The 21,331-nt window shown below is 42.9% G+C and overlaps 1 protein-coding gene across 1 annotated transcript in view; it reads right to left on the reverse strand.

The window, feature by feature from the left end:
* Positions 1-21,331, reverse strand: part of LOC112549820 (calcium/calmodulin-dependent 3',5'-cyclic nucleotide phosphodiesterase 1C-like) — an 83,142-nt gene that overhangs the window by 24,255 nt on the left and 37,556 nt on the right. The window lies entirely within an intron of this gene.

The following is a 21,331-nucleotide window of genomic DNA, read 5'->3' on the forward strand; positions in this document are numbered from 1 at the left end:
GAGGAGAAGGTGATTAGGAACAAGTAGCATGGATTCATCAAGGGCAAGCCATGCCGGACCAACCTGATTGCCTTCTGCAATGCGATGATTGGCTCTGTGGATGCGGGGAGACCAGTAGATGCTTTTGATATGGTCTCTCACAACATTATTGCAGGCAAGCTAAGGAAATACAGCTGGATAAATGGACTATAAAGGTGGATAGAAAACTGGATGGAACAACAGGCTCAGTGAGTAGTACTCAACAGCTCAATATCTAGTTGGCAGCCGGTATCAAGTGGGGTGCCCCAGGGGTCAGTCCTGGGCCAATTTTGATCAATATCTTAATCAATGACCTGGAAGATGGCACAGAGTACACCCTCAGCAAGTTTGCAGATGATAACAAGCTGGAGACAGGAGTAGATATGTTGAAGGGTAGAGTTAGGATTCAGAGAGACCTAGACAAACTGGAAGACTGGACCAAAAGAAAATCACATGAGGTTCAATAAGGATGAGTTCAAAGTCCTGCACTTGGAACAGAACAATCCCATGCAAAGGTACAGGCTGTGGACTAACTGACTAGGGAGCAGCTCTTCAGAAAAGGACCTGGGGGTTACAGTGGACATAAGCTGAATGTGAACCAATAGTGTGCCCTTGTTGCCAAGAAGACTAACAGCATACTGGGCTGCAATGGTAGGAGTGTTGCCAGCAGATCAAGGGAAGTGATTATTCCCCTCTATTCAGCAGTTTTGGGCCCCCCAATACAAAAAGAATGTGGACAAACTGGAGGAGTCAAGCAGAGGGCACCAAAAATGGTTAGGGGCCTGGTGCACATGACTTCTGAGGAGAGGCAGAGGGAACTGGGCTTAATTAGTCTGCCAAAGAGAAGACTGGGGGGGGATTTAATAGCAGCCTTCAACTACCTGAAGGGAAGTTCCAAATAGGATGAATCTAGACTGTTCTCAGTGGTGGCAGATGACAGAACAAGGAGCAATGGTCTCAAGTTGCAGCAAGGGAAGTTGAGGTTAGATATTAGAAAAAACTTTCTCACTAGACAAAGCCTTGGCTGGGATGATATAGTTGTGGACGGTCCTACTTTGAGCAGGGGTTTGATTAGATGACATCCTGAGGTCCCTTCCACCCTGTTTTTCTATGATCCTATACCACAGAGATCAGACTAATGGACCTGTATATGACCAGATCATCTTTTTCCCCTACGTTTGCTGTTCTGCCATGGCACCACACCTACTTGCTAAATTTGTTAAAAATGCTTGGTGCCTGACCTGTGATTTCATGGCCAGTTCTTTCAGCAATCTGGAATGAACATTGTCAAGTCCCCTTGACATGGGTGTAGTAAGCTACTTGAGTTTTGCTTCCATCTTATTAGTGGTAATTTACTTTTTATACCCACACTTCCATTATCCCTCTTGCCCTTTGTTCAACAAAATTGTCCTTGTTGGAACACAAGGAGAAATATTTATTTTGTTTTGGGTCCATGTCTATATTATTCTTAGAGAATCACAGCAAATTAGAGTTGAAAGGGACCTCAGGATGGCATCTACTCCAACCCCTGCTCAAAGTAGGACTATCCCTAATTATATCATCCCAGCCAAGGTTTTGTCTAGCCAAGTCTTATAAACCTCCAAGGAAGGAGATTCCCCAAACTCTCTGGGTAGCCTGTTCCAGTGATTTACTACCCTCCTAGTGAGAAAGTTTTTCTAATCTCTAACCTAAACTTCCCCTGCTGCAACTTGAAACCATTGCTTCTTGTTCTGTCATATAGTGGTGACGTGAGGGGGGTGCATGAGGGTACACATGCACCCTTCTGAGAGCTCTGGTGCACCCCCTGAGCGGCTGCACTCACCGCTTAGGCGATGGGCAGGGGAGGCAGGTGGGAGTACCTGTGCCCCCCCTGCAAGCACCGGCCGATTGCTGCAGCCACTCCCAGAAGTGGCCACAGCCACTCACAGATGCAGCTGCAGCGATCGCCCACAGAGGGGGACCCCCCCCCCCCCCCCCCAGGTCGGTAGGATCGGCTGTGGGGAACAACCCCAGGCGGCAGGATCAGCTGCGGGAGGACCCCCCCTGACTAAGGTGGCACCGGTTGCCCATGGTGTCATCCTTGTCTCTATCCTCACAGCATCACAGCCCCACTTCTTTCCTTGTTCTCCTCTCATTTACAGAGCTGTCAAACTCTATGCTATTTGTTTTATTATCCTCTGAAGCTTAATTTCTGGTGATTTCTACTGTATTATATAGTTCTTAACTTCTAAGATGCAGCTTTCTTCACTGATCAGTCCTTTTTTATGATTCCTTATAGGAACTGGCATTATTGCTAATGTCCTTCTTGAGATTATTCTTCCATTCAGATCTGGAGCCTCGTTCCTATCCACTGCTTGGGATATACATTCCTGAGAGTTTTAATAACTTCGATTTTGAGAAAAATGAAGCCTCCTTCACATTCAAGTCCTCCTACACCTCAGTCTAGATTACTTTAACTAATCAGTTTCCTAAATTCTCACAAATCTTAACTTTTTTGAAATACAAATCCTTCATTGCAAACCTATTTTTGTCAATTCTTCCATTAAATTTAAAGTGAATCAATTCATGATTACTCAATTCAAAATTATTTTCTACAGCCACCCTTTCCATAAGCTGCCAATGCCAGACCGCAGCCAGCAAAGCCAGCCATACCTTGTCATGCATCCAAAGGTACAGCTCAAGCCGGTCCAGAGAAGTGATACTCCCCCTCTATGTGACTTTGGTCAGGACACAGTTGGAGTACTGTGTCCAGTACTGGGTGCCACACTTCAAAAGGGATGTGGCCAGCCTGGAGAGGCTTTCAGAGGAGGGCCACCCGCTTGGTGAGAGGGCAGCAGGACAGGCCCTATGAGGAGAGACTGAAGGACCTGAACCTGTTCAGCCTCAGCAAGAGGAGGCTGAGGGGGGACCTGGTGGCTGCCTACAAGCTCATCAGGGGGGATCAACAGCAAGTAGGCAGAGCCCTTTTCTCCCCAGCACCACGTGGGATGACAAGGAACAATGGTAATAAGCTGATGGAGAATAGGTTTAGGTTAGAGATCAGAAGGCAATATTTTACAGTTAGGGTGGCCAAAATCTGGAACCAAATTCCCAGGGAAGTGGTCCTCCCCCCTACCTTGGGCAAATTCAAGTGGAGGTTGGACGATCACCTGTCTGGGGTCTTGTGAACCCAGGGGTTCTGGTGACCCCAGCATTCATCCCTGCCTGTGGCAGGGGGTCAGGCTAGATGATCTGTTCAGGTCCCTCCTGACCCTAGCTACTATGATCTCATTATATAACAAAACCAAACAGCATCATCTCTGATTGTTCAGCAATTTTCAAAGACATTTGTCAACTGTCACATCCAGGATTATCTTGGCCCTATCATTTTTATATTTTATTCTATAGATAAAGCAACTATATCTGAAAAATTAAAGTGTTGTATGATGAAACAGTGCCTATATCTGAAAAAATTAAGGGTTTTTTTGGTTTATGCTCTCTGCTTAGCAGACACCATGCATATCACATTCTGTCTTTGTTCAAGAATTAGAGAAGGCAGTCAAATATACTCGTAGATGAAATGGTGTCCTTATGAAAGAATATTTTAGCTGTACATTGGTCAGATTCCTGAAGGGAAAGCTGCACCTACAGTGGAATACCCTTTATTCCTTATGGCAGTCAGGGGCGACAAATTAACCACACACCTTCCCTAAATATCTCTCTAGTCCCGTTCCCTTGCCTAAATCTGCTGCTCTGCTTTCTGCTCCCTGCCTTGTGCTCCATGCCTAATCTGACCCGATTCTCTGCTTTCTGCCCCCTGACCTACCTGCCACTGTGCTGCCTGTCCCCTTTCAAATCTGCCATGTCACACACAGAGGCTGCCTATGCCACAGGTTGGCCACCCCTGCCCTAATGTAACTTAAGATAGTATGTCCTTGAAGATGCAACCACCAATTACACAGGCATAGATTTCACAGCACCCATGTTCCACTGACAATCATGAAAATGTTTTCAAAATTGTAGGCCTGGGCATGCAGAGATGAATAGTAGCAGCAAAATGTATTCAATCTATTTGCTTAACAAGGAGAAAAGCTATTTAACACATTTTATTCCAATTCATCCAGTTCCCAGAAAGGCAGTCAGGTGTCATTTACAGGCTTGCCTGAGAAAAGGAAAAACAATTTAAATGTTACCTCCACTGACTATTAAAAGACATTCTGTGGGCAGGATACCTTCTAGAGCCTAAAATATTTAAGGAAAAAGGCTTTTAAGGGACAGCTTACTTCCCCTCCTCAGTCCCCAGCTCCTGCTCTGCATGCACACCAGGCTCTATGCTTTTTCTATGTGCAGGGACTGCAGCTGCAGTTGCCATCATGAATTTCATATTGGTAAGCCTATTTCAGTGGTCAACCAGACCTTGGAACATGACAGAGAAATGCCCTTTTTTGTTTCTAAGACCAGGTGAAAGGAGGTAACTATAGGAATGTGGGTTATATCTGTTATACAAATGCTATTGGGGAAGCCAATGGGTTCACAGGTATCACAAACCTCCTAAGGACTTACAAATACATGGCAACTGTATCTATTTAATAGCTCTCCTACCTTCATCACAACAGCCTTACTGGTTGATCTGCCTTTGTCAAATTAGATAGCAAATTATCAGTAGCAGGCAGTTTTTGCGCACCACTTTCTGAATAGATGGGGGAGCTCTCATGTTGGAGTGCTGTTCCTGTAATTCCAGGGAAAGCCCCATGAAGTGAAGTGCCCTTGGTCATTCTGAAGTTGCAGAGTTACCACCAGTTTGCAGTACAATTGTCTCTCTAGAAATGGCACTTCACAAAGCAAACCCATTCTGGGGAAGGTCCCTCCTGAAGCAGCTTCTCAATCCCATTCTCCTCCTTGTTCTCATCCACTTCCTTCTCCACTTAATGCAGACACATGTGAGTTGTGGTTAGAGCTACAAAAATCACTGCAGATCTATCTGTGCAAGCCTCTATACCTGCCCAGCCTATGAGCATCACATGGCAGAGCCATTTTTGTCCACAATGATCTTGAAAATATACTGACTACTTGAAAAGATGTAAATCCTGAGTCAAAGAAAGAAGAATCATGGGATATTTAGAGTTTGATCCCAATATGCAAAATGCAGTGACCGTAGCTAGCTTCCATTAAGCTATCCTACCATGCATCATAAAGCCAATCCCACACTGAATAGAGTCCAATAACAATGATGAACACATACTTTGGAAAAAAATTCCCCCCTCCCATGTGAAAGCAATGCTGGTTAGTGAAGTAAAAGATGACTGTTTATTTGAGTACATCAACTATATGTGAGTTAGTGCAAATTGGTTACTTTGAATTTTCTCACGTTGAAGTATCTGCTCTCATTTAGATGCGCTCTAAAAGTCCAGCATTCACTACCACAGTGGAGGGGCCAGATCTAGCTCCTATTTAAGTCAGTTGAAATGCACCACCTGTAAACAATGGGATTTGGCCTTAGGAGAGTAGCACACTGCGATTATTGAACCAATTTCACTATATCAGGTGTTTACTTCAAACTTACTTAAGGAAATCAGAGTACTGGCAGCTGTCTGTACACCTTTGGGAATTCATTAATCTAATAGTAATAAGTAAAGAACCTCTTCAGTGTAGAGGTTTATTTACTGGATGATCCCTACATGAAATTATTGACTCCAAGATGAACATGGCTCGGCAATGTGGGGAGGCGGCTAGGAAGGCCAACTGTACCTTGTCGTGCATCCACAGATGCATTTCAAGCAGGACCAAGGAGGTGATCCTCCCCCTCTATGCGGCACTGGTCAGGCCGCAGCTGGAGTACTGCGTCCAGTTCTGGGAGCCGCACTTTAAGAGAGATGTGGACAGCATCGAGAGGGTCCAGAGGAGGGCCACTCGCATGATCAAGGGACAGCAGGGCAGGTCCTATGAGGAAAGGTTACGGGACCTGAACCTGTTCAGCCTCCAGAAGAGAAGGCTGAGGGAGGATCTTGTGGCCTGCTATAAACTAGTCAGGGGGGATCAACAGGCACTGGGGGAGTCCCTGTTCCCCTGAGCACCGCCAGGAGTGACCAGGAATAACGATCACAAGCTGGTGGAGGGAAGGTTTAAGTTGGACATCAGGAGGCGCTACCTCACGGTCAGGGCGGCTAGGGTCTGGAACCAGCTTCCAAGTGAGGTGGTGCAGGCTCCCACCCTGGGGGGTTTTAAGAGGAGGTTAGATGACCATCTTGCTGGGGTCGTTTGCCCCCCAGTACTCTTTCCTGCCATGGCAGGGGGTCGGACTAGATGATCTGCCCAGGTCCCTTCCGACCCTAGAAACTATGAAACTATGAAACTATGAAATGATGAATTTCAAGTACTTTGGGGTACAGCTGTTACCTTAAGCATAAAAAAAGAGAGTGAAAGAAAGAAGCAGACTTTTCCACTATGTAATTCCCACATTTGGCAGAAAAAAAATTAAAGGGAACATTTTCAAAGGACTGGAGAGGATTTTAGCAATATGTTTCTAATAAAAGTGCCTTTGTAGTCTGAAAAGTTAGACTGGAAGATTACAGCATGAGTAGAACCGACTGGAAAATATTTTTCCCCACGGAAATTTCTATGAAAAACTATTGTAAAAAAAGGATTTTTCTGAAATGTTCTATTGAAAACATCAACTTTTTGTCAAAAACCTGAGAAAATACATTTTTAGCTGAAAAAAAAGTTTGGCAATATTCAATTTGAGGACATCATAGTTTTTTTGAGTGAAAATTCAAAATTGTCAATGGAAAGATTTTTTTTGTTCAAAATTTTAAGCTTAGTTGAAACTCTAATGCCTCACTGAAAATCAGTTTTGATTAAACAGTTTCACCCAGCCTTCACAGTAAGATTCTGATCTCTAAATTATTTCCAGGTTAAATTGCCTTAATTTACAAGTAAAAAGATATCTAATCTTTACTTGGCCAACTTTACAAAATCCACCTGGAACTGACAGCTCAAGCTAGCTTTTTTGCTACCAGCACCTTTGCAATTCCATTGCCTCCCACTTCCACCAATGAGATTGCTGGACCACAGAAGTGTTTCTGATGAGTCACCAAAGGTAGCATAATCCTAGTATCACACTGTGCACCAGTACTTCTATATGACATGCTGAACCATCATGATCAACATTATTATTTAGATTTAGATACCGCCCTGCCCAGAAAGGCCTATGGTGGCTTACAATTAATGTCAAACAACCCATCTGTTAACCCAACTCATAATCCATCTACAGAATTTAAGATTGTATGAGAAACATTCCCACGCAACCCCCCTCCCCACCTCTTTTGCTTTATAATTAATAGGGTAACTTTATTCCCAGTAAGTTTAAAAATGCACTATAGACCACTAAGTTTCCATGAGGGAATATTTTAAGTGCAGAAAATTAGAATGCCATAGGTATAAAAAGGATTAAGTTTGAGGTCTTTTTTTAAAAAAACACTCAGCGTTGGTTTATTCCTGATCCCACTGAAGTCAATGAGAGTAAAGATTCCAAAACCTACCTTAATTTTGTTCCCCTACTTTATTCTGACTACCCACAAAACTCGAGTGCTTGGTAGACTATCAAGATTCCCAAGAGCTCCCATCAAGCTCAGATCAGATTAAAATAATGATGGTGGGGTTTTTTTAATTAAATTCCAATCACTTCTCCCCTTCCCACTTCCATTTTCCTCTTTCAAATAATCCACAAGTCATAATGACAAATAACTCCCCATCACATTAACTAATTATACAGCATGAGTACACAGAAACACTGTAAAGACAGATGTCTGTGTACCTTTAGATGTAGCTAGGTATTACAGGGTTGTTTGTTGTAGCCATGTTGGACATAGGCAAACAAGGTTCTTTGGTTAAATGTGATATCTTTTATTAGAGCAACTAAATACTTGGAAAAATTGTTCTTTGCAAGCTTTCAGGCACAAACACCCTTCTTCAGGCATAGGGAGAGTCTGTTTCTGTTTTGTGTTCTCCTGGATGGAGTAGAAGCCAATATGCAAAATGCAGCTCTGTGAAAATGTAAATGTGTGGCAGTGAGGATCAGGGGCCATGGGAGACAATAGGTGTGAGACAGGTAGGTGGGGGCTAGAGGGAAGGGAGAATGTTAACCTGGTGATAGAATGTATCTGGTAAAATGTAGAGAGGTTACATGAGGTATTCAGGAGTGCAGGCGGGTTATAATTGTCCATAAATCCAATGTCTATATTTAGTCCATGATTTTTTGTATCCGAACTCACCATGGCCCAAAACACACTGATTGGATCCAGATGATGCCGGAACAAGAAATGTAAAACCTGCCAGCATATCTCCACCACTCTCACAATAACTACACCCCACAATAGAACCATCACCATTCCTGGATCTTACACCTGCAGCTCCAAAAATGTAATATATCTCATCCAGTGCACCAAATGCCCTGATGGAAAATATATAGGAGAAACCAAACAACAACTGTGTACCAGAATGAACACACACCAAAAATCTATCAAAGAAAAAAATACCCAATTACCTGTGAGTGCACACTTCTCACAAGACAACCACTCTCTCCAATCTCTCAGTTCTAATCCTCTAAGTGAATTTACAAAACACCTTTCATAGATGAACCTATGAACTTCACTTCATAAATCTACAAAAAAGCATGGACTAAATATAAACTGGATTTATGGCACATTGTAACCTGCCTGCCAACCAATAATGCCAGTTAATGTCTAAACATTTTACCAGCCACATTCTATCACCAGGTCAATGCTCCCCCTCCCCCCTAACCTGTCTCACACCTATTGTCTCCCATGACCCCTGATCCTTACTGCCATGCATTTGCATTTTCACAGACCTGTATTTTGCATATTGGCTTCTATTCCATCCAGGAGAACACAAAATGACAGCAGATTCTCCCTATACCTGTTTGTGCCTAAAAGCTTGCAAAGAATAATTTTTCCAACTATTTAGTTGGTCTAATAAAAAATATCACATTTACCCAAAGAACCTTGCCTGGCTAAGTACTAAAGCAATTTGTGTGCTTTATAAGAATCTAAAATAATTGAATTAGATAGGAAACATTCATGTTACACTACATCAGCATTTTCTGTGCAATGCATTCATTACAAAAGGGAGATAAATGTTGTTAGGTTGAAAAACACCAGCAGAACTCTTTTGCTGCCTAAAATAATGGCTTAAGCTCTGCAGCAATAATCTTAAAAACTTTGCATTCTTGTCGCCAAACCTCTGTTGCTTTTGTTAACTGGAGTATAAGAAAAAAGCTCTACTTCTCTTAATTTCACAAGAATGATGGTTCCATGGTTCTACCAAAGTTTAATATTATCTTTGGAAACAGTCTTTCCAAAGACAACTTACAGCAAATTCTTCATATTAATATAATATGTAGAAAGTGCACTAAGACATAGGAAAGCAATCAATAGTCTATCCTGCTTATTTGCAGTCTCTAGGAAGTATAGATGAAAAATAGAGGGAAAGCTGAAATGGAGAGAGGATTTGTGGGAGTTAATTGTTCCATTCACAGTAATGGCTCTCAATCTCCAAGACTGCACTGTATTAATAGAGGGGTAGAACTGGTGAGGAAGATTCATTCTGTTGGGCCTACGGGTCACAATCTGCAAAGTAAACAAGATTTTATTTGCTTTTATTTGCTTGTTCACAACATTTAAGAATATCAAACTTACCAAACCAAAAAGCTTTTCATCTAACTCCTTTTACTAGAGGAAAAATGCTCTTGAGAGATTGTAAGAGATGTCCTCTATAAACATGCACATCTACTGTTCTCAGTCCTGCCTTTCAAAAATCCTAGTTTTCAATTCATTTCCTCCCACAGGTCTTCTCCAGTTCAGTATCTGGTACTAACATAAAAGCTGCTTAAAAAAGATAACATTTTTTAAAGAGGGGTAGGGTCACATGATCACTAATATGGAACTATATATACCAGAACTATCCAACTTCTAAGTGACTGGGGGCTGAATACCCCCTGGGTCACACCAGCAGCAAGCCACAGGCCCCCTGGGCCACACAGCAGTTGCATCTACATGAGCAGAAGACTGCGCAGGCACTTGCTTACGTAAGTACTACATGACTGCACAGTAACCAGCGTTACTGCACAGTACCATCGCCGCATATTTTATTTCCCGATGCTACTGCACAGTAGCTCATTACTGTTGTGCAGTGCCGTCGCCTCACAGTTAGTGCCTGACAATGCTACTGCACGGTAGCAATGAGCTACTGTGCAGTAGCGTCTTATGTAGATGCGCTCACTCAGAACTCTGCTGCATTGTCCAGGCCTAGCCACTAATGCACCCCACGCCTAGGTGGGCACCCCACTGTTGCACTGCATGGCTTCATGGGTGCCTCCCCCACTACTGCACCACACATCCACACAGCCCCAGGCTCACCTTCAGCTCCCTAGGCCATACCACACTTCCTCTTGGAAGTGGAAGCCAGAGGACGGAGGGGGACCCCAGGGACTACCATTGCAGCCACAACAATGAGTGGGAGTGGCCCAAGTGCTGCAATTTAAATTCTTTGCAAGGCACATATAGCCTGCAAGCTGGTAGTTGTACAGCCGTGATATATGCTACCCCAGCATATCCGTCTTTTTTACCCAAACCTCACTCGCAAACTCCCATTCAGTTTACTGACTGGCAGGATTGACCCTGTCTCAGAGATAACAAGGCAAACTCTGCTTTGATGCATGCCCTGACAGAGGTATGAATAGGAGCATTATTAAGGACAAAGAGATTGCGTGGGTACAAACCAAAGCTGAACTTGCCTGGAATCATCTAGTGATAGCACACAAAATGTCAAATCTTGTCTACGTGACAGGGTATAGACCATTTGAACGTTGCTGTTTTAATTGTACTTCCATAAACTGGTAATATCAATCAGAGTATCCCATACCAAAGGAAAAGAGCAGCTTTACTGCAGAATTCACCTCCCAGCTCTCTCTTAACCAGCGAACTCCTACAGTTATGCTTTATGTAACATCCAAGTTGTGCAGGTAGAAATATGCTTCCAAAAAGGGAAAGTACCTGAAGACATGTATTTCTACAGTTCTGCGCTTGTGATGTCATTGAATCTGTGCAAAGAAATAATAGAATTCTATCACCAGCAAAAGGGAGGGAATAGAAAATTCTGAATTGGTCACATTTCACACTCACCAAAGTGCAAATGATGAGCCAAGAGGGGGAGAATCTTAAAGTACCTATCTACTTTGAAGGTTTGAAAGAATAGATTCATTTACACAATGATACAAGATTTTGTTTTAGAAGTTAGAGAGAAGTCTGAACATTTATCAATCTATATTCCCCCTATCCAGGGGCCAAAAAGCCACTTAGGAACATCCATTTTTCCTTGAAAAGTTCCCTAGACACCTAGGGAAGGGTTTCAGAGCATGGTCAGAAACAATTAAGATCAAACAACTAGACCCCAAAAATCTGCCTAAACTCCACTGCTATCTAAATAAGAGCTGGTAGGTACCTGAAGTCTATATAGGTTCCCGATCCATTAGGTATCCCTAACACGGGTTGGGTATTGACAGAACCATTAAGCTCATTGCAAGGCATAAACACCCACAACAGCTTGTACTCTTAAACAAAGTTGGCAGTTGATGCCTGACTTTAGGCATTAATTTAGTGATTAGAGTACTTGCTTTCAAAGTAGGGTCCAGAACCTACTTACCTACATGTACCCAAGTGGTACCTCCATCACAATTTTTGGGTACCCACTTACAGTTTGTGACTCTATTTCCATTTATGGTAAAACAGTACTTCATAGGTTGGGGCTGTCCTTCCTTTTAATCCAATAGGTTACTCACCCAGAGAAAGTTTGAGCCTGCATCTCCTGCTTTGCAGAAAAATGCTCTCAACACCATGCCATAGGCTAATCATTATCCAGAGTGATATGGAGCATTCCACTTGAACCTGACTGATTGTTCCCTTGCATTTAATATTCTTCAGATAAAATGGATAAACAGCACTGGGAAGGTTCCTGCCCATGTGTCCTACAACATAGTGGGCGTGTCTACATGTTCATTAATGTGCCATAGTTACTATGCATTTAGTTTAGTACTTCCTTAATGAAGTATTAACTGAACATTTAGTAACTACATTTACTGCGCAGTAGCACTGATGCACATTTTTTTTGTAACGGCTACTGTGCAGTAGCCTAATAACACTGTGTATAGTAGTTTATTAACATGGTTTTTGACCAGCATGCTACTCCACAGTGTTATTAGGCTAGCTTGCAGTAAGCATCTCATGTAGACATGCCCAGTGGATACAAAAAAGCTGAATAACTGATAGTTCATAGCATATTTGAGGCTGAATAACTCATCCTATTTTGATTCCCCATTAAGAGTCAAATGATACCACAGATCACCATCATCATATATTTCCTAGCTTTTTATTTGGTTTATAATCATTCCAAATGAATTTCCCCTTACTGAATTTCAGTGTGAGGCTGTAACATAATATCACAAAGAATTCTAGAGAGAGTCTCACATTTCTAAATATAATCAGTGTGTTCCTTCAGAATAAAGAAGTCACATGAGCTTATTCCAGATGGTGACATTTATATAAGCCAAGTCATTAGAACTCATGAACCTCAGGAAAGCATGTCGCAGACTCAGTATTAGGCTGGCCTGCATATACATTCACACACCTTAGTTTTATATATGTTTTGTGGAAAACAAGCCAGAGTTAAATTGCTGAAAAAACAGCAATACAAATCCTTAGGATGCTTATGTCATTTTTTTAAAGTCAAAATTACCTAACTAAAAAATAATCCCATTCTGATTTTAAAAATGTGCATTTTTAAACCAGTAACACTTAAGCCTCCTGGCTGGGATTATCAAAAGAGCTTCATATAGCTAACTTCCCAACTCTCATTAAGGAACAGTAGGACTTGGGTACCTAATGCCTTTAGTCTCCTTAGAAAAACCCAACTCCTAGATTGAAACCTAAACCTAACCCTAAAATTCAGTCTGGGACAGCTCGAGTCATCGTCCCCTAGTAAATAGTCTATGTTTAAAAATTTCCACATATAAAAAGGATCCAGTCTTTTTACATGCAAGCCAAACTCTAGTCTTGTAAATTATTCAGCTATAAAAAGTGTAAGAGTTACACTGTAGCATGTTTTATTGGATCAACTGTGGAGTGGGAATAAAGTTAGACAAGCTTTTCCAATGCAAGACATTCTTTTTCAGGTCACCAGGTATGACCTGATGAAGAATGTTTTGCATTTGAAAGTTTGCCTAACTTTATCTCCACTCCATAGTTAGTCCAATAAAACATATCACTCTAAGAAAGCTCTCAATTATACAAACCCATTTCTATGCCAATTCTACTGCTATCTCTAAATCCACTGAAGCTCCTTGCTTCTCAGAAGCTTGTACTCTGTATTTTGCAACAAATGTGTACAGCTCAAATCTAAAGCTACTTACTATTCAGTCCGGCATTTTAAACCTATCAAAGATAAAATGGAAAGTCAGTATTTTTTTAAATCTGGCCTCAGACAATTATTTGTAGATACAGGGCGTGTCTACACATGCTATTAGCATGCAGCAATTAACTCCAGTGCATAATGCACCGGAGTTTACTGCTGCCTGGTGCACTGTTTAAACATGCATCTGGGACCGTTGCATGTTGAGCTGGGTAAGAGCAGCTGCAGCTGGCAGAGGGCCCAGGGGGTCAGTCTGCCAGCTCAGGGCTGCTCTGACCTGGCTCAACATGCTGTAGAGAGGCTGGCAGGGGCATGAGGGAGCTCCAGTGTGGGGCTAGCCAGCAGGCAGCCCCCACACTGAAGCACCCTCATGCCCCAGCCAGCTAGGTCAGCATCTACACATGCATTGCTGCACATGAAAAAACTCTGCAGCAGAATATTACTCATATTTACAAGTACTATCCTGCTGTGGAGTTTATTAGTTTCCTGCATCCTTATAGGACCACATGTGTAGACACCAAGACATTTACTGCAAAGCTAGTTAGGCAACTTCACAGTAAACGTTTTCATGTTTCGTGCAATTCTGGGCGCCGCACTTCAAGAGTGATGCGGATAACCTGGAGAGGGTCCAGAGAAGGGCCACTCGTATGGTTAAGGGCCTGCAGACCAAGCCCTACGAGGAGAGACTAGAGATCCTGGACCTTTTCAGCCTCCGCAAGAGAAGGTTGAGAGGCGACCTCGTGGCTGCCTATAAGTTCATCACGGGGGCACAGAAGGGAATTGGTGAGTTTTTATTCACCAAGGCACCCCCGGGGGTTACAAGAAATAATGGCCACAAGCTAGCAGAGAGCAGATTTAGATTGGACATTAGGAAGAACTTCTTCACAGTTAGAGTGGCCAGGGTCTGGAACAGGCTCCCAAGGGAGGGGGTGCTCTCCCCTACCCCGGGGGTCTTCAAGAGGAGGTTGGATATGCATCTAGCTGGGGTCATCTAGACCCAGTACTGCCTATGCAGGGGGTCGGACTCGATGATCTATTGAGGTCCCTTCTGACCCTAACATCTATGAATCTATGAATCATGCCAAATTAAGACAAGTTAATCTAGTCGAAAAAGGCAAGTAACAGAGGGTCCACAGTAAATTATTTTGTGGATTTTTACCTTTGGAAATATATCTATGTGCATCTGAAAAAAGTGTACAGAAAGGTGTTTATTGTTTTCCTATTTAAAAAATAGGATAGAATAGGATAGGATAGGATACCCACTTCTGCAAAATACAGAATACTTTTCTTCTTAGAGGAAAAAAGCAGTACTTAGAAAGAAAGGGTGAAAATTCAGAGGATAAGGTAGCTCCTTAAGGGGTGGAGGAGCAGCATTCACACTTGCCACCTTAACTCAGAAACGGGCAAAATGCAGCCCGTGGGACAGATGTGGCCTTCCAGGCCATTCTATCCAGCCCACATGGCCCCTAAAAATTTAGAAAATTAATATTTATCTGCCCCTGGCTGCCTGTCATGTGGCCCTCAATGGTTTGCCAAAACTCAGTAAGCAGCCCTCCACCCAAAATAATTGCCTGCCCCTGCCCTAACTGCTAAATTTCCTTTCAGTGCATCCATTAACAAACAACTTGCTCTGCAAATAGCATGTGGACAGAGCAATAACTCCAAATACTAGCTCTGCCTCTTCTGCGGATGCATGGGAGAAGAAAAACATTGTGTCCACTCAGGTGAGCTGGTTTGCTTTACTGGTGCCAAGGGAAACAGTTACAGACACTTCACCACACTGAATAAAATCATTTGAACACAACAATCAATGGCAAACGTTCTCTGTTTCTAGATACCATCCTAATGAAAACAATGCCAGAGCAGAATGCACTCTCCTTTTAGAACAGTATTTGCCTTCTAATTGATACTTCATGAGTGGAATGATTAAGTCCACCCTTTGCTCTTAGCAAAGTTACTGAAAAATACCAATTATTTGTACCACAAGTGTAGTGCTCTGCAAGTCAACTGGCATAATGACTGCTACTGCTGTCAAATACAGTTAATAGAGCTGAAAAACAGAATATCATGCAGTGAAAAGCTCATTCAGTGGACTCCCACAGAGAATAAATACAATTAAATTAAATCTACATTCAAGTGTCTAGTGATAGTCCCTGCACTTGGGGTCCTGCAGAATAAGTGCTTCCTAAACAACAAAACATCTTGGGTTAGTTTTCTCATATAACAGTGCTGCTCTTTAATGTATAATACTACCTAATTGAACTATCTGCCATAGGTGCAGGATGCCTTAGCTCAAAAAGGGTCTCCTGTAGAGATACAGACGATGGCTTCAGTGACACTATAAGTATGAAGAAAGTTCTACTGGGTGCTATACATAGAGTACGTCTAGCAGGGGGCTGGACTCGATGATCCTCCGGGGTCCCTTCCAGCCCAAATGTCTATGAAATCTATGAATACAATGAGTTTGACAGTGAAAAGGTATGATCAATCCTGGTATCTGTTTGAATCATCATTCACTCCTTTCCTCAAAGGTTAATTTCAGTGGACTGATTAGATGTTGCAAATAATTAATATGACATGTGTGAGCAAATTGCTCAGGGTATGAGTGATTGGGGCTGGTGGCTGGATGCTCTCTCATAAGCAAGCACCATCAGTATCTGTTAAGATTTTATTTAGGCATACTATATAAGTGGTGTCCCTTGGACATCACAATGCACATTCCTTATCCTGCCCAGAAAAATGGCTGCTGTTCTCATATGGTCACTGAAATAGTTTGCAAGAGGGGGATCAGGGAGACCCTACTAAACTACAAAAAGAAAATCTCCTTCTCCTTTTGCTGCATGGGAATACATGGGAATGTGGGGTACTAATCTGCAACAGACCCGGTGATTTCTAGAGCCACTCCAAAGATTTATTTCACTTTCCATAAATTCTAAGATTTCATTTTAAGTAAAAGGTAATTTCCATTACACCTTTTTCTGTTGCCAAGATACAGGCATCAAGTGGTTTCATGTTCTTTTGTGCTTTTCAATGGTGTACTTAAAATGCCTGCCTTTTTCTGCCCGAGTTTTGTTTTTGTTTTTTTTAACCTTGGAAAGTCTTGTACATCTTGTTTTTCCAAAGATTCTTTGGACCGCACAAATTTAAAAAATATCATGATATTACATATGTCAAGGAAATTAATTGTGCTGAACTGAGAGAGAGAAAAAAATTTAGATGCTGTTGAAAACTTATATTTGCTGTGATGTCTTGCTTTTGCCAATATCTTCTGAATGCAAATGCCCCCAAAACTAGGGAGAAAAGATAATGTGGTTAAAAATTCAGTATACCCCCAATTTAAAGAAATGCTAGAAAGCTTTTTGTTTTCCCTCACTTCTTTGGTCCAAGAAAAATCAAGTGTGATGATTCTGATTAATCTAAAGTAAAAAAATTCATCGGGAAATAGAAGCAGTTATGCTTTCATTCTGTATACTGAATTAATGAATGGACTACATAGACTTTAACATGGGCTCTCCATCCAAGCACGTGTCCGAAGCTCCTATGGCAGCTTTCACAACCCACGCTGAAACTTGTGCCACTGTGAATGCACTGCAAATGGTACCTGACACACCTAAATTAAAGCTAGCTTGGATGTGTCCTCACCTGTTTCAAGTATACCTCAGATTGTGTAGAGCACACTGTTGTGCAAGGATGAAAGGTATGACTGCCCAAACTAAAAGACATTTCCCATTTTGGAACAAAGGGTTGTCAAATGCAGGTTGCATTTGATCACAGACTCCAGTTGCTGTTGTATTAAAGTTACTCCAATGTTTAATACCATATCTAGTTTTTAAGGCTAAGTACAGACAGTCAAAAAGCATGAAGCTGAATCAATTCAGTCTTTACAGGTCTGACAGACTTACCCAATCAAGCTCCAACATGTACAGGGGCTCATGAATCCTTAACTCCAATTGGTGGAGCAAATCCACCAATCAGAAACAAGCTGGGGGAAAGTAGGCACCACCCCTTTCCTGAAGGGAGGGGGAGAGGAGATCCCCAACCAGACTGTGGACTGCAGCACGGCAGGTCTGCCAGACTTAAAGGGTGAAACTCCCAAAGTGTATAAAAGTAGTGTGCTCAGCACACTCAAAAGAGACACGGCGAGGGACAGTGAGGAGAGAGGAGCTCTGGAGAAGAGCTTGGGACCCTGCCTGAGCCTCAACGGTGCGCGGATCGGCTCACGGCACTCAGGCTCTAGGAGCCACTTGAGGCAGCTTGAGCCTGCAAACCCAACAAGCAGCTGGGTAAGCAGTGTGTGGATTGGCGCAGAGATCCAGCCCTGGGAGAAGCTTGAGGCTGCTCGTGTCCCACAAGGTGTGCAGGTCGGCACACGGGGAGCTGGCCCTGGGAGCAGCTTGAGGCTGTTCAAGTTAGCCCCAGCTCTAGGTCGAGTAACCAGAGCCCTGCAATGTGGCTCCACATTAGACTAAAAGAGCCCTGGTGCCCAAAGCAGGGCCCAGGAAGGGGAAAGACCCCTGGCCTGAGGCTGGGGAACCAGATCTAGTAAGGGCTTGGCTCCTGTAGGAGCACCCTGGGTGCCCAGTGCAGGGCATCAAGCCATCGAGAGAAGCCAGAGGTGCCACTGGAGAGAGGCCCTTGTGGGACCGGCCACCAGGGGACGAGCCTTGGCTGCTTCAGAGCAGAAGTGGGAGTTGCTGGGGAAGTGTGTCCCACAGGGGAGGTAGACTTGGGAGAGGAGGGTCTGCAGCCTCCACCCTCCTCTACTGTGGGGGACGGGGTGTCCACATCCCAGGGTCCTAAAGGGGAGGGGCTCCAGGGAACATCCCATGGGGTGCTGAGTGCACCCCCATATTCTGTGATTGATTTTGCTTCATATTGTAGCAGTTAATATAGGTATGGGTACTCCTTAAGGGGGGTTATATGGGTTTATCTGTCTACATTACCTATATGTGTTTACTGTCTATTATTGGAACTTAGCTGTATTGTTGCCTGTGTAAATTTACTGCATTGCTACCTCATCTTACCTGGGTTTAACTAAGTTGATGCTTATATGTGTTTATTGTGTTGATGCCTTGACTTACCTGTTCCAGAATGTTAATGTTCATTCTGTGCAGGGGGGTTAATTATTGCATATGCTATGAATCACCCCGTTTATGTTTTTTAGTCCTTCAAAGTGGTGCAATGTGTTGATTACAGGATATTGTATATGGTGTCCCATACTAATTCTACTGTCAATATTTAATGTCTCTTATTCATATTTATTTTTGTGTAGCAATACATTTGTATATAGTTAAGCACTTTGTCTCAACCTGGCTCTATAGAGAAGAGAGGGAACTGCTCCCACGTGGCAGGCCCCTCTCACAGTACTCTTGCCTGACCACCCCATCCCTTCCACTTGCAGACAGAGCACACCCCTGGGTGTACCTGGGCTACACAGGTTACTCAAAGATGCACAGATTAAACTGAGAAACAACTGGAGACACATTTACTTTTGATTCAGGAAATGCAGCCACATGCCTGCAGTGGCTCAAGCCAAAAGCTAGGGGGCACAAGAGCACAGCTGTCTGGCATGTAGCCAGCATGGACTGTGTGTTTGCTTCCTCTTCCTGGTGACCCCAAGTTTTCTGGGATTTGCAGTCCAGAATCACATCACCAGGACTCTTCAGGGTTGTTCATTACTTACTCTTCCTGCTTCCAGGTGCCTCTGGGATTTGTAGTCCACTGTCACAGCCAGCAGTAAATTTGAGTGGGGTAAGGGGTATTTAACCACCCCTCACTGGCCCCAGACCCCATCCAGGGTTTGCCTTAGTCCCTGCCTCCTCCCCCACCCCCTCCAACATTTCTCTGCTGGAGCAGACAGCCCAGCCCAGCCCAGCCCTGGGCTGAAAAGCACGCTGGGATGCAGGAGGACTGTGTTTTAACTTGATCCAGGAAGGGATCTAGGACAGAAGTTTCATAAACTAGTTTGACCCAAATCAGTTTAGTCTGATACTACATCCAACCAGGTTTATCTCAAACCGGTTTCAGTCATTTTGAAACTGGTTTATGTGCACTGAACTTCTGTTCCGTTACAGGTTAAACCAATTTCTGATCACTTAAACTGGTTTATGTGTGACTTCTGCCCTTAGCCTAAAAGGACACTACTCCTTTTGACTGAAATAGTTATTTTCTTCAGCTCTGTGGCCTCTGTTCCATTTGATTATAGCTGGGTAGAAACCAAGGAGTCTGCCTTTTGTTTACAGTTTGGTTTATGCACCAGCTGTCTCAGTGGTGGCAGCAGCACATGAAGGCAAACTGCAGAAGCTAGAGCAATTTGCATATTTTGTGGGACAAGAACTTTGCAGGAAAATGGACACTTTTGTGGGCAGGGGGAGGAGGTTATTCTTTAGTTTGTCTGTGTAGTAGAATGATGCTCATCTTTTGGGAAAAGAAAGCTTTGCAAAGCAAGGATATTTGGCCAAATGCTTACACCAACCTTAACTAAAGTTTGCATTTGAGGCTAAAATAGGTCAAGTGCTTCTTTCAATGTAAAAGTAAATCTGTCATATAAGGAAATGTGTTTTGGGGGCATGAAAGAAGAAGAGAGAAAGAAGCACTGTGATTTACTTTCTATGGCTAGGCACAAACATTCAAAAAGCCAGAGGCAGAACCAATCTAAGTTATGCGGTTTTCTCTAAGCAACATAGTTTAAATTGGTAGTGAACAGAATACACATTCGCCCTTTGGTTGGGAAGGTTCTGCCATTTTAAAACCAGTCTATGTGTGCTGAATTTTTGTTCAATTACAGGTTTGGACCAGTTTCTGATCACATACCTGTAAAAGTGTAATATCTGAACCAGGCCTATATGGTTATCCACTGCTCTTCACCTGCAGTATTTTCCTTGCTGACCTTTCATTTTAATCAGAAATTAGTGTTGTGATTATTCAGTCAAGAATTGCTCAGTGTGCCACTGCTTTCTAGCCAAAGGCATCCAGGGCACCCAGGGCAGCTGCCACATACAGGGGGTAGTAGTGACTTGTGATTGGTGCTGCACCACCACTGCCATTGCATTCCGTTTTTTATCTGCTCCTCTCCCACCCCAAGTCAGTAGCTGGGGCAGGAGCCCCAGTCAGCCTGGCTTAGTTATGTCAAACAGAACCAGAGCTGATCATCTATGAATCACAAGGCCTGAACTGATAACAGAACATCCCTTAGTTCATGTAATTAGAGTCCAGGCAATTGTACTGGGAGGCTTCAGGTTCCCTTCTTGGTGTTGATTTAAATGGTCACATTTGCTGCATACTGAGAACCATGTGTCCCCTATGGCTCAGACTTGTTACATCACTTATATGCCACCACACATTATATAAGACACTGTTTGATATGACAAGGAAAAAAAAAAGAAACCCTGAATGTGTATGGGAGACCATGTGCCTTGATATTAAATATAATTTCCTTTAAATCTGGAACCAGTAAGCTTTTGAATCCCGTATTTCTACTGAAGTTAACATGATGTTTGTGTGGTTGTTTTTTAAGGCTGTATCCTTGAAAATAATGGAGCTGTATAAAACTTCTGGCAGTGCCATGTGAGGTTATAGCTATGCCATAGGAGCTGCTTGACCTCACAAACATCTAATTCACTGGAAAAAAAAGTTCTTCTTGGAAACGGTTTTCAAGCAGATTTATTAGAAGGTTGTCATGGAAATGTCGTTTCTGTTGATATAGCACAGCCTGACAATAAGCTCCTGTGGGTGTGACCCTTCGGATTTGGATTTCATAACGTTAGTAAATGAGGTCCCACATGAATTTCTTGGGTACACCTTTACTCCCTCGATGAGCATTGTTAAAAGAAAGAAAAAATAAAAACCTCTGTTG

The sequence above is a fragment of the Alligator sinensis genome, unplaced genomic scaffold (genome assembly GCF_000455745.1).
Source record: "Alligator sinensis unplaced genomic scaffold, ASM45574v1 scaffold86_1, whole genome shotgun sequence".
NCBI classification, from domain to species: domain Eukaryota; kingdom Metazoa; phylum Chordata; order Crocodylia; family Alligatoridae; genus Alligator; species Alligator sinensis.